Source organism: Patagioenas fasciata, chromosome 8, assembly GCF_037038585.1.
Source record: "Patagioenas fasciata isolate bPatFas1 chromosome 8, bPatFas1.hap1, whole genome shotgun sequence".
NCBI lineage: Eukaryota > Metazoa > Chordata > Aves > Columbiformes > Columbidae > Patagioenas > Patagioenas fasciata.
In genome coordinates, this window is record NC_092527.1 from 7,887,652 (window position 1) to 7,901,669 (window position 14,018).

Sequence of the window (14,018 nt, forward strand, 5' to 3'; positions counted from 1 at the left end):
AGACTGAGGGGTGACCTCATTGATGTTTGCAGATAAAAAAGGATGAGTGTCAGGAGGATGGAGCCAGGCTTTTCTTGGTGACAACCAGTGGTAGGACAAGGGACAATGGGTTCAAACTGTAACATAGGAGATTCCACTTAAATTTGAGAAGAAACTTGTTCATGGTGAGGGTGACAGAGCCTGGCCCAGGCTGCCCAGGGAGGTTGTGGAGTCTCCTTCTCTGCAGACATTCAAACCCGCCTGGACACCTTCCTGTGGAACCTCATCTGGGTGTTCCTGCTCCATGGGGGGATTGCACTGGATGAGCTTTCGAGGTCCTTTCCAACCCCTGACGTTCTGGGATTCTGTGATCTGAGCAGTCCCCAGGCTGTCCAAGCACTGAAGAGCAACGCCTTAAAGTAACTCCTGCCATCTGAGGTGTCTCAGATCCCTTTTTGCAATGCAAGGGGCACCAAAAGGTTGAATGCTGCAGAGGCTGCTGGAGAAGCAACATTGGGAGGGGAGGTGATGTGTGGCCTGATCTGCAGGACGGGGACTGGGCTTTGCTGCATTCCCGCTGCCAGAAAGCTTCGAAGCCTCCCCCTTGCTTGCCACACAGGTATCGCTCCCATCAGCCTCTCCTGGGATAGGGAACGGCTTGTGCAAGCGTGGAAATTGCCGAAGAGCTAAGTGAAAGAAGACGGCATTTTTTCCTCGCTTTCCCAAGCAGGAGATTCATGAGGTGACCTGGATGAGTTTTAAGGGAACTTGCAGTCTTTTTATCATATTGATGGGTGGATGGATTTTGTTTCTTGGAGTATGTTTAAGACTTTAATTAAATGAGGAGTACACTCTCTGTGATGGTTCCCTGCTGCTTATCAGCCTCTTAAGGCCTTGATTCATTACTCAGTATTATTTTTACAGCCTAAAATAAGCTTTAAAGTCCTGTTATTGGAGAGATTAAAGTTATAACATAAACTCATATGCATGTTGTTTTCCCACTGAAGATGCTTTTAGTATCGTATTAAATGTTGCAAACAAAACCATTGCTTATAGCGAGCTTTGCAGCCTGGATGCTTTGAAGGGGTAGGTACGAACCCTGTTTGATCTCGTGCTATTTGGGGCTTTTTATTTGCGTTTTGTGGCTCTTATCTTGTAAACAAAGGCTCCTTTATGTGTCTGTAGATCAGGATGTCGCTCACAGAGCTCCGCGGAGATGGGAGACAACTCCAGAGGGTGCAAGGGGGCAAATAGAAATCAGGGATGGAAAAACACTTCTGTTGCAAGGCTTGGCTCATCGCAGCAGAGACTAGAGGTAACTGTGCTGTTTTTGCCATGTGTGTTTGATTTTTGAAGAGGTTCAAGGCTGCACCTGCCACTGTTGTTGCTGGTGAATTCACTGGAAATTTGCAGCGCCTCACCCAGAAATGCAGAGAGGTGCAATATTTGCCCCTGGGCATGGTCCCAGTGCCACGGTGAACTTCAGCTGTGCATCAGAAGGCAGGGAGGACAAGAAGAAGAGGGCAGTGAAGAAGAGAACCTGTCCATTTGTTTGCTCGAGGGATGCATTGTGCTGGGAGTCGGATGGGGTGGTTGTTAGGGGAGGGCTCCCCGTTTTTTGCAGGCTTGCTCGTGGTGTGCAATGACCTTGGACCATGGGAAAGCTCATGGCCGAGGACTGGTGACTGATGCCTGCTGGAGAGGAAAACCCTGTGGGAGCAATGAGGAGGCTCCAAGGGTCCCGCTGCGCCAGACACTTGGGGTTGTGCCACCACGCAATGCCGTGCACAACCGTGGGTGGCCTCTGGTCCTGGGCCCTCGAGTGCCATTGCCCTGTGGGGTGGGAGATGGGTGCCCCCAGGTCCTCTGAAAGGCAAGCCTGCTAAAAAGCCACCCTCCAAAGCCACCCCTGCATGGTGACAGTTGAGGCTGATGCGGTGGCAGCCAGAGCATCGGCCCTTTTGACACGCATGTACGAATGGGAGGACGCAGGAATGAATCAGGCGCTCGCTGCTGTTGTGTGCGAGCAAGTTTTTTCTAATATAGTTATCTCTGTAAAGGTTATAAAAGTAAATAATCCTGCAATAACAGAGTGTCCTCGCAGTCCCCGCATAGCTCCATGGATAACTCTTGTTGAGGCTGACTCGTGCTGATTAATACACTACACAAGGAAATGTTTGTGGTTTTTTTTGAAGGGAGCGAAGAACTAAAGCCGAGAACATGCCTTGAAGAAGCTTGTTCCCTTCATGTCCCGCATGCTTGAGGCTGATTAGCTCTTGTTTTCTTCCTCCAGCCTTAACCAGGGGAACGTTGATCCCCAGCAGTGCAAGGGTTTGCAAGCGGCCAAACGCATTGGGAGGTGACTTTGCTCTGCTGTAAGATCCCTTCTTGCAGGCCTGGAGTGCTGGGATGCCAGGGGGAAGCAGGGAGCATCCCTATGGACCAGGTGAGCACGCCGTGTAATGCCCAGGGAGTCCGGAGAGGGACTGAGGAGAGGATGGGAGCGATGAGGAAGCACAGGGCTGGGCAGCAGAGATGCTGGCACCGTGCAAGAAGAACAGAAATGTGTCACCCCTTCTCTTCTGCCAAAGTAATATTTGCACTGGTCCGATCTCCTGTAATGTTTTTTTTAGCACTTTTGCAGAGATCTGTGTGGGGTAATTCTTTGGGCTGGAGCCAAGAAATGGGGGACCACTGGTAATGAGGTTGGTGCTGCCCAGTGTTTCTCTGAGGAGCATGGCAGGGTACCAAGCACAAGTAATTCAGCTGCCAGGTATCTATGTCCCAGGCGCACAGGGAAATGCTGTGCTGCGATGCTCAGACGCAATTAGCTGGTTCCCACCACAACGGTCTTCTAGGTGAGGTGCGTGCCTGTTTCCCAAAAATAAGGAGAGTAATGAAAATTGTACCTTTTTCTCAAAAAGTTCTCAATGTTGCACCCCTTTCCCTTCATCCCAAATGCATATATTATCTTGCATGGTATGTAAGTTCTTCAGTTGTTTGTTCCCTAATTTACCAGGAATGCTTCATCTTTGTGGACCACAAAAGTTGCTCCGGGCCATCTAGCTCTGTTTGCTCACTACAGACGTGGCTTCTCCAAAGCTCTCCAGTTAGTGCTCAGGTCTCCTTTGACCTTTGGAAGCTTTGGTTTGGGAGGGAAAAGTCTTTCACCCCAGCGTCAGTGCTACTCCCCGCACAGGGATGCTGCAAAATAAATGCCATTGTGAGGAAGGGAGAAGCATCTAATCTTCCTGCTCCCTAGATTTAGCTGGGCCATTAGCTGGACCCTGCACATAAAGCTAATTTTATAATTTGTAAATGTAGCTGAGTGGATTTTATAGAGGAATGCCGGGAAGTGCTGAAATACCTTCAATAGATTTATAAAAAGTTTAATGCATAAAGCTCTCTCCCCGCTTCCACCCCCCTTCCTCTGTCTTGGAGCTGCATACAACAGAAAACATGTCCACGGTAAGGGCTTTGTGGCCAGCACTCAAGCCTTTAATTTTGCTTTTACAAGACAGTTTTACGATGTTGAGAAGAATGGAAAAGCTGCAAGCTCCTGGAAAGCTTTGGATGGGCTCCAGGCCGTGTTTGGTGGTGAGGAAAAGATGAAGGTCTTGGAAAGAAGAAAAGAATGAGCCAAAGCCTCATCCCACGATCTTCCTGGTCTTGTGAGCTGGGGACGTTGCGGTAGCACGGGAAGGACAGAAAACATGTGTTCTTGCAGCGCCACGTCTCCGAGGGTGAGTGTTGGTTGCATCAAGAATAGCTTCTTCTGTTCCACCCTGTTGAATTTTCCTTATGTAATGAATATCAACCATCCTGTGACCTGCACGCCTGAAACCCCTGCTCTTCGCTTGCGGTTGGGCTCATCTTGGAGCTTCTGTGTGGTTTCTCTGAAGTTTAACAAGGGAGAAATTCCCAATGGCTGTTTGTTTTACTCTGAATCAGAAAAAATGTCCCCTCTGTCTGCTTTCACCAGGGAGGATGGTATTGGTGGTACCCAGTGATATTTTTTTGGAGGGGGTCTCTTCCATTCTTTTTGGATGGAGTTAAAATGGACTGATGGGTTTGAAAGTGATCAGCAGAGGGACAGATGGACCGATGTCTTCACTTGCATGTACCCTGTTCCCTTAGGAAATGGGGTTTGCATCACACACCACCCATCACACCAGCACCCACCTCAAACAGCCTTCGCCCCGTATGAGGGCTTGACAGGGTCAGGCACAGAGTTTTAGGGATTTAGAGAGGGGAATTAGCGGGCTGTGCCCAGGCTGATCATCAGCATTCATAGAGCAGCCTTACCGTAACCCTACACTCCCCCTGCTTTGTTGCCCAAGGACCGAGCGAGCACGATGGCTGGCTCTCCTTAGTTCTCTCCTGGGGGTTATCAGATCTCACCTGGTGTGGAGGAGGCTCCTCCCACGCCGGTTTTGCCCATCTCCAGCTTGGCAGCTCACAAATTAATCTCTGCGTTAAGACTTTACATACCTGAGAAGTGTCAGAGGGCGGCTCAGAGCTGGAAGGATTGCCTGAGAGGCTTTTTCTACTCCATCTCTCGTTTTTTTACGTTCTTGTTTGTGTTTTCTTTTAATGATTCCCAGCTTGGACTCTTCCCAGATATATATGTATTTTTTTACTGTCTTTCTATTGAACGCTGATGGAAAATGAGAATGCTTTCCTCCTGCCTACTTAAATCTTTGGCTGACTCGCGTGGAGAGCACAGTCACACTTACTGCAGCTCCCAAAGCCTTCAAATCACCAGGGGAGAGAGGAGGAGGGAGTGCGAAGGGAAGGAAATCATTTGTACAGGCATAGAGTGAAGAATCACCTTCCTTTAAACCCGTGATCTGTGTTCATACAGATTGCTGTCTCTGATCTTTTTTTTTCTCCCTGCCCAATATCTCTTTTCTGTTATCCTTTGCTTTCAGATCTGTGGTGTGTCACTTTCTTGTGCTGGGACATCTTGCTCCCATGAGAGCCTTGAGTAAGGACGTTGGGACTTGAAGATCCAGGTTATTGACAAGAAATCATTGCTGAAACCTTTTAATGCATCTTCTGTAATCGATACAGCGATGGGGAGGGTGCTTTTTCCTGTAGATGCAGGTTTGGTGGGTTTTTTTGTTTCCCCCCCTTAATGTCTGTCAATCCCTGAGCATGGGTCCTCCAGCCACTTCCTGATGGGTTCAAACCTGTTGGTGCTGTAAATATTGCCCTGTTCGCTCCTTACAGATGAACCCAGTTACCAGCAAGCAGATGGAATCCAAAATATACTGGGCAGTGCAAAGACCTTGAGGGGCAGAGAGCTCGCTCCCAGCTAAGCACCACCCTATGCAGGATTTTGGGGTCCCCGATTTAGCTCCTGAGCCTGAGTCATGACCCTGTTGTCCAGAGTTAAGCTGGGTGATTCCTACAGGGGAGAGACGAACTCTGAGCAGGGCTGAGAAACACCCCCAACCTCTTAACTGAGCCATTGGGGGCCAAATGCAGCCCGGCTCAGGGGTTGCGGTGTGTAAGGAGCACAAGGAGGGGGAGAATGAGGGAAAAGCCCCTATTTCCTCAACCAGAACTCTCTACTGACCATCTTCCTTGGCTTTTTTCTGGCATCTGTTGCTAAGAGATAGAAAGCACCCTTTTGAAGCATCCCCAGCTGCCCTCTGCCTTCCTGGGCACAGCTTCGGCTCCCTGCAGTCTCCCCTCTCCTCAGCTCAGACTGACCCCTTCCATCTTTTCTTGCCTCCATGCCCAGCACAGACTCACCTGGTGCTTCATGGCACCATCCTTGCTCCCAAACGCCCTTTAGAGATTGTACGAGAGAATCCTAGAATCATTTTGGTTGGTCATTTTAATCAGCATGGGATTCCACAGCAGACACCCGTTGGTGAATGTAAGTCCCATGCCAGATGTTCACCTGCCTCCCCACGGATGGACTAAGAAAAAGCACCTCCTCTGGCTCTGCACGTAGATATGGGCCGTGCAGGGACCACCTGCACCACCTCCTCGGTCAGGACTTTGCCTTTGGGATGGACAACAGCTCCTCAGGACATTTCTCTGTTTTGCCTGGGTATCAGCCCCACTTCAAGCAAAAGCCTGATGGTGCTGCTGAAAGCCAGGCAGCAGACATGGTGAAAGCAAAAAGAGAGGTGAAGGACACCGCACAGGGACAAGTATGTGGGAAGGGACATTTGCCCCAGTTTCGGGCTCTAAATCACTCAGTTTGCCTTTAAAAAAAAAACCAAAATAAACGAGCAAAATGTATAAACCAAGGAGAAAGCCCGCGCTGCAGCCCGCTCCCATCGCCGCAGAGCTGCAGATGCCGAGCAGGTGGTCACTTCGGGCAGCAAAACGTGCAGCGATCGCCTAGCGAGTAAGTGACATTTTCCAGCTTGCCTAAGGATGCAAGAAAAATGCATACGTGTCTGCAGCGGCCCCATGGGCCGGCGCTGACCTATCTGCGTGCGCATTACGGGCACGGGCAGATGCTTGTGTGCGAACCTTGGAGCAAGGGGCTGAGCCCAGCGTGGCCGAACGCCAGGATGAAAAATAGCTGGTGTGGAGGGTTTTCTTCCTTAGAAAGCCCCTAGATCCAGGGACGTCAGTGAAGGACGAGTGCTCGGTGGGGTTGGTGTGATGTGTTTAGCCGAGCTGCTGTTTTATTTGCCTTTGGACGCGGCCAGTTTGGAGGGAGCAATGAGAAATCAAGGCGGTCTCCCCTCTCCGTGTCCACCGATGCCCAGTGAGCGAGGGGATCCCTGCTATGGCTGGCCGCCTGGCTCGAAGGCAACAGGGCTGGTATGTCTCTCGTGCTCTCTCCTCCTCCTGTCCATGCTGATTTACCATTTCCCATCTTTCATTTTCATCGTGGCCTGCGGTCCAGCAATTGCTTCACACATTTGTCATGCTGCGGGTGTGACAGCAGGATGGCTGGTGCCTTCGTCTGGCTTCCCAAAAACCCTTCCCCTAAACCACCAAGCCCCAAGCCAAACCAGTTTTAACTTACCTTTAAAGCTGAGATTGCAGGAGCATTTTTCCATGGGAAGAGGAGAAGTTTTTAGCGATTTGTTACTCTTTCCCCCTTGCCACCTCAACCTAAGGTTTGGTTTCAGCATTGTGGGCATTGAATTCTCAGGGAATGCTTTATTTTGGAGTGAGAATGAAAAAGGATTGATCTCAAGGGCTAAACTGATCTCTGTAAGTCAGAAACTTTTCAGAGACGTTCTTCTCAGGCTGCGTGTTAACTCGGGGTGGTTGGCGGCAACTTGGAGGCATCTTGCTTCATCACCAAGGGCTCCTTTTGCTCTGCCACACCTGGCCAGTATCACCAGTTTGAGCCTTAATTCCACCTGTGCTTCGTGTATGGAAAATGGAGAAGCTCACTGTAGAAGGAACACCAATAAAAACCAGTTTATTCCATAAGGAAGGGCTCATAGGGAACATATTGCTCACGTTGAACTTGAGCGAAACAAGCTGCCTTTCCTGTACCCTGGGCCACCACTGGCTGTGCAGCCACTCTTCTGTCCCACTTAATTACGGGGCCTAACGAGGGAAATCAATCACGCTGCCCCGGGGCTGGCCATCCATCTCTGCCGACCTGAGCTTTCGGTCCCCATGAGCATCTCGTGGGAGAAGGGCGCAGGTTGTAGGGAATTGCGGTGCTGCAATTAAAAGCTAATATTTCAACAGTGCTGGATGCTTTTAGTCGCTTTCTCGGTGTTAATAATCATCTTTTTAGCTAGAAGGTGTTCATGCTAGATCTTCTTGTTTCTAGCTGAAAAAAAAATACAACCACCAAACATTACAAGACCGTCTTGAGTCCTGTGTCAAATCACAGATGCAGTGAGTTGTGTTGGAGGACGCTGGCCATTTGCCTTATTTTTAACACCGGATCTTTGCAAATCCCCCATGGAGGTGCTTGGAAAGAACACATTTCCCCCCCTCTTTTCCTGATAGTTTTGTCATTCTGACAAATTGTTGGTGTGTTGGTTGTGTTTCTAATGCTGCTGGAAATGGGTTGTGGCTTTTGTGTCTTTGAGCCGACACCAAATGCCATTTCTGCAAAGAAACGAGAGTGGCTGGAGATAACTGTTCCTCTGGCCCTGTCGCACCCCACTGCAATTTGCCATCCTACAAACAACACCTGCTTATTTTACACCTCAACTACAGCTTTTCTGATTTATTGAAAGGCTGGGGTTTCTGCGGGGATATTTCCATGTTCCTCTGCTATATCTGGTGGTTGCACTGCAGCAAATTGGTCTCCAGCTGCACCTTTTCTCCTCCGTTTTGGCTGAAGGGTGCTTGCTGGGTGATTAAAAATCATCCCACAGAAGGGTACCCAGTCCTGCAACGAACCTTTGGGGGATATGGTATTAAAAGTAACGCCTTGCTTGGCAGCAATGCCATGGTGCGCGGGGGTGATGCTTTGTTCCTCTAGGCTGCCTGGCATCTCCCCAGGAGTCAACGACCACCAAAATGGAGTGGTGTACCCCTCTGGTTCTGGTGACACGAGAGACAGCTTGTAGCAGGGAGACAACAGTGCTGGGTCTGCTCCCCACATTGGTTGCTGTCAAGAGGAGGTTGAGATGGAGCACGAGAAGTTCTTTATCCTCTGTGGATCGCAACGAAGCTGCTGTTGAGCTGGTCTTGGTCATCAACGAGAAGGGGAGAAAAACATGTTTACACGAGGCAGAAAGCAGGTTTTGCTGGGTTAACAAACATCTTTGGGTAGGTGGAAAAGCAGGGCTGCTCTTCAACAGTCTTTTTTCTAAATGTCAGCGTAATCACAGCTGCAAAGACCCTGAGTTTCTGTGCCTGTTTGTCTCAAGGTGTCATATCCAGGAACAAAGCACCTCCCAGAAATAGCGGGGGTGACGATTGCCTCGAGCTGGGCCCCAGCCATAGCCTGGGTAAGTCCTCAGGCACGTGGCTGCACTTATCAATCTATCCCTTTTTCCCTGGCATCGAAGGAAAGCTGTGCTAAGCACCAGCATCTCGTTAGAAAATGGGAAATACTACTGCCATGAAGGATCCAACGTTATGAACACTGTTAAGCAAATATTTAAAAGGAATAGCGTCAAGTCTTTAATTTCCTTAAAGCTCTGTGGGTTTGCTTGCCGTACCTCATGTGTGTCTGTTGATGTGACGTTAGCTTTTTCCATCTTTATGAAAGCATTTCAGGTATCCTGGCTCTTACTAAAATGAGCATTAAGTGGTCCAAATGGCTGGCTCTCTTAAAATTCTTGGATCACCTAAATATAGCTCCCTCTTGTTGCCACGTTTTGTGACTTTTGCGTAATCTTTAGGTTTTACGAAGTCCAGGAATTTGACTTCTTAGCCGAATGGCAAGTGAGGCGGCAGTATTCACGTCCTCCGCTCAGCTGGACGTGCCGTTCTCCTTTTGCAAATACGAGCTGCTCTCTATCCCCAAATAAGATAATATTTAATCCGACGGGCATCATATGGTTTTACAAAGTGGCGTAGCGTAATTGGAAAAAAAGAACAATGGTTTGGGATTACGGCGAGACAACTCGGCCAAAATGTAAACTGGATGCATTACAAAGCACTACGGGACCTGCTTGTGTTCCAGAGCGCTATTTATGATCTTTAACTGCTGCAAAAGAGCTGACAGCTGAAAAGATGAGCCTGTCTCTGTTTGCTATTAGGCTCTCTGCTCACGAGTATCTGTTTTCTAGGAGACATCACCCCTGACAATTGTATGGCTGAGGGACACCGGAGCCGGACCAAAGAACCGGGGCTGCGAAAGGGCTGCCGATGTGATAAGAGAAATGAAGCTTGAGTGTTTGGAGGGAAGATGAGGAAAGCCTGACTTAATTAAATTAGCAAAACGAAGGCTGAGGAAGATAGCTGCCTATAAATACACTGGTGAAAGACAGGGAGGGGAGAGCGTCAGCAAAGGAGAACTATTTATGCTTGAGGACAGTGTTGGCACAGGAACAAATGTAGGTAAACTGGCCCAGAATAAATTCAGCCTGGAAATTGGAAGATTGTTTCTGACAATTAGAGAGCAATCAGGCTGCGCACGAGCCTCCCCTTGGGAGCAGGAGGGATAAAACCTCTCCTGTTTTAGCAGGTGCTTGCTGGAGGGCTGGACCCGATGAACTTGGGATGCCGTGTAGCCCGATGCTCCTTCTCCTTTCCATATTTTCTTATGATTTCTGCCTCGGCTTCATATTTATGCCAATTCTCATCACGTCCCACTCGCCTCCCTGTCCCCTGATAGGGATCTCAGTTGCTGGCATTGCTCCCTTCTGATGCAGGTGGCTTGCTTTCTTCTAACTGTAATAACTTTCCCATGTGGTCAGAAGCCTGCAGTATTCTTGGTGCTTTTAAATGTCTTATCTCTGTGCTCAATCCCTCTTAGTCCGTCTGTCCTTCTTATGTGTCTAAGTAGCCTTTTTGCTAAAAATATGGGCAGCGGGTGGATGCAAGTGGGTGTGAGGAAGCAAAAGGATTTCTTCGCTTGCAGGTTGTGCCCGTGACGCCGGGCTTGGAGCCTTTCTTCATTTATTACCATCATAACTAAGAAATGCACTCTGAAACTTCCAAAAAGGCTGGAGGAGAAGCATAAGACCAAATTCCTTCTGCAAACCAAATCATAATGCTGAATCCCAAGTGTCCCTGACCAGAAAGAAAAGAATAATAATAAAAAAACCCAATCTCTGTAAGGTATTATGTGAGCTTTCTGGATTATCTTAAGAAATCTCTTCAGCAAGGTAGTTGAAAATACCGGGTTTTCAGGGGAATTAGATGCCTTGCGGTGTATGTTTTGGGCACCTGTAAGGCCTTTAGAACGCCTGCCTTCATTTGTATTCTTCATTCAGTGCTTAACTGGCCTCGGCCATCCACACTCATCAGATACTCAAACAATTCCTCTTGATGAGGAGCAAAGCTTTGTGCGACCACTTCTGTTCTGCACGGGGCTGGCGAGTGCATCCCTTAGAACTTTGCACTCCCTTCATTTCGTTTCAATTATATATTTAGTCATTGTTATCAATTTTATCGCATGGGAAGCTGGGGATGGTGGGAGGGGATGTGGAAGTTTGCAGGCAGCCAGAATAAAACCCCTTCAACTGGGATGCTTCATCTCATGTCCTAACCTACCACCTCGTGTCTCAAAAGCGTTCATTTCTAACCCCGTTAACGCCCATCCTTTACAAACCTCCATTCCCCTTCCTGTCATTATTGCAGGTTTTAGATTAATTCTTATCAATTCTTTTTTTCATGGAGCAAAATAGAAAAGGTATCTAGAATGCATTAATAAAAATAATCCTAAACAACACAACCAACCAATCTAATTTAGTAAAGCATCAGTTTGCACACAGCAAAGATTTTGTTTTTATTATTCCCTTAATGCTTCAACGTACAATTGGGCTGCAGGTAAGGTTGAATAAGTCATTTATGGAAGGACAAAGATGCAGAGTTTCTCAGCAGAGTGGGGTGAGTGACACTGGGGACAGCACTGGGGTGGTGGGACTGGCCCAACTTCTCTTTGGGCAAGACCTTAAAGGGAGTGAACCGGTAAGAATCTAAACTGCACAACTTTTGCCTGCTCCTTCAAACTCCTCGCCACCTTGGCTTTTTTGGATATGGATGCATAGGATATGGCCCCAGGACAGTTACATGATTGTCATTGTACATATTCTGATCCCAACCAGGTCAAACCTTTTATGCCAAGTATGAGGCGGTTGGGCTGGATCTTTTTCCTCCCCCCAAATGAAGCTTTTTGCTTCGTGCACCTGTAGAATGACTTCACAGTGCTGCGTGTAGTATTTTTTTCCCAATTTCTCCCTTTGTTGATTTGGATCCTGAAGCAGGAAAACTAATATTGAAATTCTCGCGCCTTCTCTTAATTTATTTAGTGTTACCGTGGCTCTGCTCAGCGAGGGTGCCTCAACATGAGGATTTTACCAGCGGAACCCTGCTGTGCGGTGCATGGGAGCATCTCTGCTTGCAGCCCCCTGAGTGCTGCTGGACAGTAAATCAATAATTCTTCGGTAACTCAAACCCAAAAGCAACGTTGTACTCAGCTCCATGCGTGGCCGGTCTGATCCTCCGCTCCTCCTCCCGCTGCCCCAGTGCATTTCTTCTGAGATGCTGTTGTAAAGACTCTTTTTTGGGGGAATATGTTAGATGGGGTGGAAAACCAGGCTGAATTCCTTGCTGAGCTGCCTCCTTCGTGCCTCTCCGATGCGTCTATCTGGTAGTGTAAAGGAAAATGTCATTAATTTTCAGCCTGATCTCTACTGAAGGATTGAGCTCCTTCTCCTCATGGTCACCGCCGGTCTAGGAGATGCCAAGACAACTTCAGTGCTGGTCAGGGCTGTGGGAAGTGGTGACCCCGGCTGACAGGTTGGTTTGTTTGCAGGTGCTGCCACACAGCTTCTAGTACCCCTGGGACTAGACCTATGAGGGTTTTTGCTGTTGCTTTTATTCCATTTCAGGGGCAACGCCCTGTCCTGCTCTTCAGAAATAATTGCAGTCTCTCCTCCATGGTCTGGAGATGAGAGTTGGGGTGTTCAGCCTGGGGAAGAGAAGCTCTGGGGAGACCTTACTGTGGCCTTTCAGTACTTAAGAGGAGCCAATAAGAAAGATGGGGACAGACTTTCCAGCAGGGCCTGTTGCGATAGGACAAGGGGTGATGGTTTTAAACTAAAGGAGGGGAGATTCAGGCTGGACACAAGGAGGAAATTGTTGGCCCTGAGGGTGGTGAGAGCCTGACCCAGGTTGGCCAGAGAGGTGGTGGATGAACCATGGCTGGAGACATCCCAGGCCAGGCTGGACGGGGCTCTGAGCAACCTGAGCTGGTGAAGATGTCCCTGCTCATGGCAGGGGTGGCACTGGGGGAGCTGGGAAGGTCCCTTCAACCCAAACTATCCTATGATTCTATGACCCAGTCTCTCTGTGCCAGGTCTGGTGGTGGCTGCTGCTCCACAGGCGAACAGGGAAAGAGAAGATGAGGGTGGAGGAAGAGTGACCTCTTCAAACCTGGGCTGGTATCTATTGCTACCGGTGCAAAGGGGCCACATTTGTCCCTTCTGCAGTCCTCCCTGTGACCTGCTGCTGTGGCATGCTTCCAGGAGAGTCATCAGGAACTAAAAATACCCAGGAATAGCTGATGGTGTGTCTTCTCTCCGCGTGTTAGCGGAACGAGCCGGGAGACTGACTCCAGCTGGGACGCTGCTGGCCGCGGTCGGCTGCTCCCCCGTCCTGCCGGGTGAGGACAGGAGTTTGCTGGTCTCCTGAATGGGACTTGGAGGTCACGGCGCCTTGGCTTTGCTCCACAGCCTCACCGCCACGCTTGCTGGGCTGTCGGAGGCACTTTTCCTCTTACACTGTGAAACCAGGGCTTGACAGGCAAGTCAGCTCTTCCAGTGCTCATGGCTTTTATTGTCTTTTGCAGGCAGGGCGTCAGACCTTTGGCACAGCTTCGCTTGGCTCTCTGGATGTAACTTCACATCAGAGAGACTGAAGTCTTCCAGCTTCATTGCTCTCCTCATCCTCAAGTGGGTATGAGGAGCTGGTGTCCGGAGTATCCAAAGTCTTAAAGCACAGCCCTTCTTTCTCCTTATCTGGGAAGGGATGATGGGTGCAAACACTTTTACCTTTCTCTTACAGGACCAGCCAGAATTCCTGGAGTGTTCCACAAGAAAGGAAGAGCCGAGAGCTTGCAGCGTGTACTGCAATGTTCTTCTGTCTCTTGTGTGACCAGAACTTTGCTTCTTTTCCTCCTCTCCACACTTCCATTTGTTGCTTGTTACCATTCAGGGCGCTGTTCCCTTCTCTGGGCTTTCCTGCTAGATGGTGCAAAGCCAAGTGCCACAGGGCTCCGAGGAGCTGCCGTGGACCTCACTGGTTCACTTGGGCCTCTTTGGTGGCCAGATCTGGAGGTTACAGCCGTGGGCTTGCTCTGGTGCAGTTGTGGGTCATAACCACCTAATACAAAAGCCTTAGCCACTCTGGGCACCCTGTGGCAGGTGGAGGAGGTGTCCTGGGCACCCTGCTGTGTGAAATACCTGTTCTAT

At 49.2% G+C, this 14,018-nt stretch overlaps 1 long non-coding RNA gene across 1 annotated transcript; it reads left to right on the forward strand.

Moving 5' to 3' along the window:
* The first annotated feature begins 603 nt into the window (after positions 1-603).
* On the forward strand, positions 604-13,242 carry LOC139828483 (uncharacterized). The gene is made up of 6 exons (XR_011740158.1): positions 604-721; positions 1,165-1,294; positions 2,273-2,425; positions 3,497-3,722; positions 12,229-12,345; positions 12,905-13,242. It is a non-coding gene; the product is annotated as an uncharacterized lncRNA (long non-coding RNA).
* The last annotated feature ends 776 nt before the right edge of the window (positions 13,243-14,018 follow it).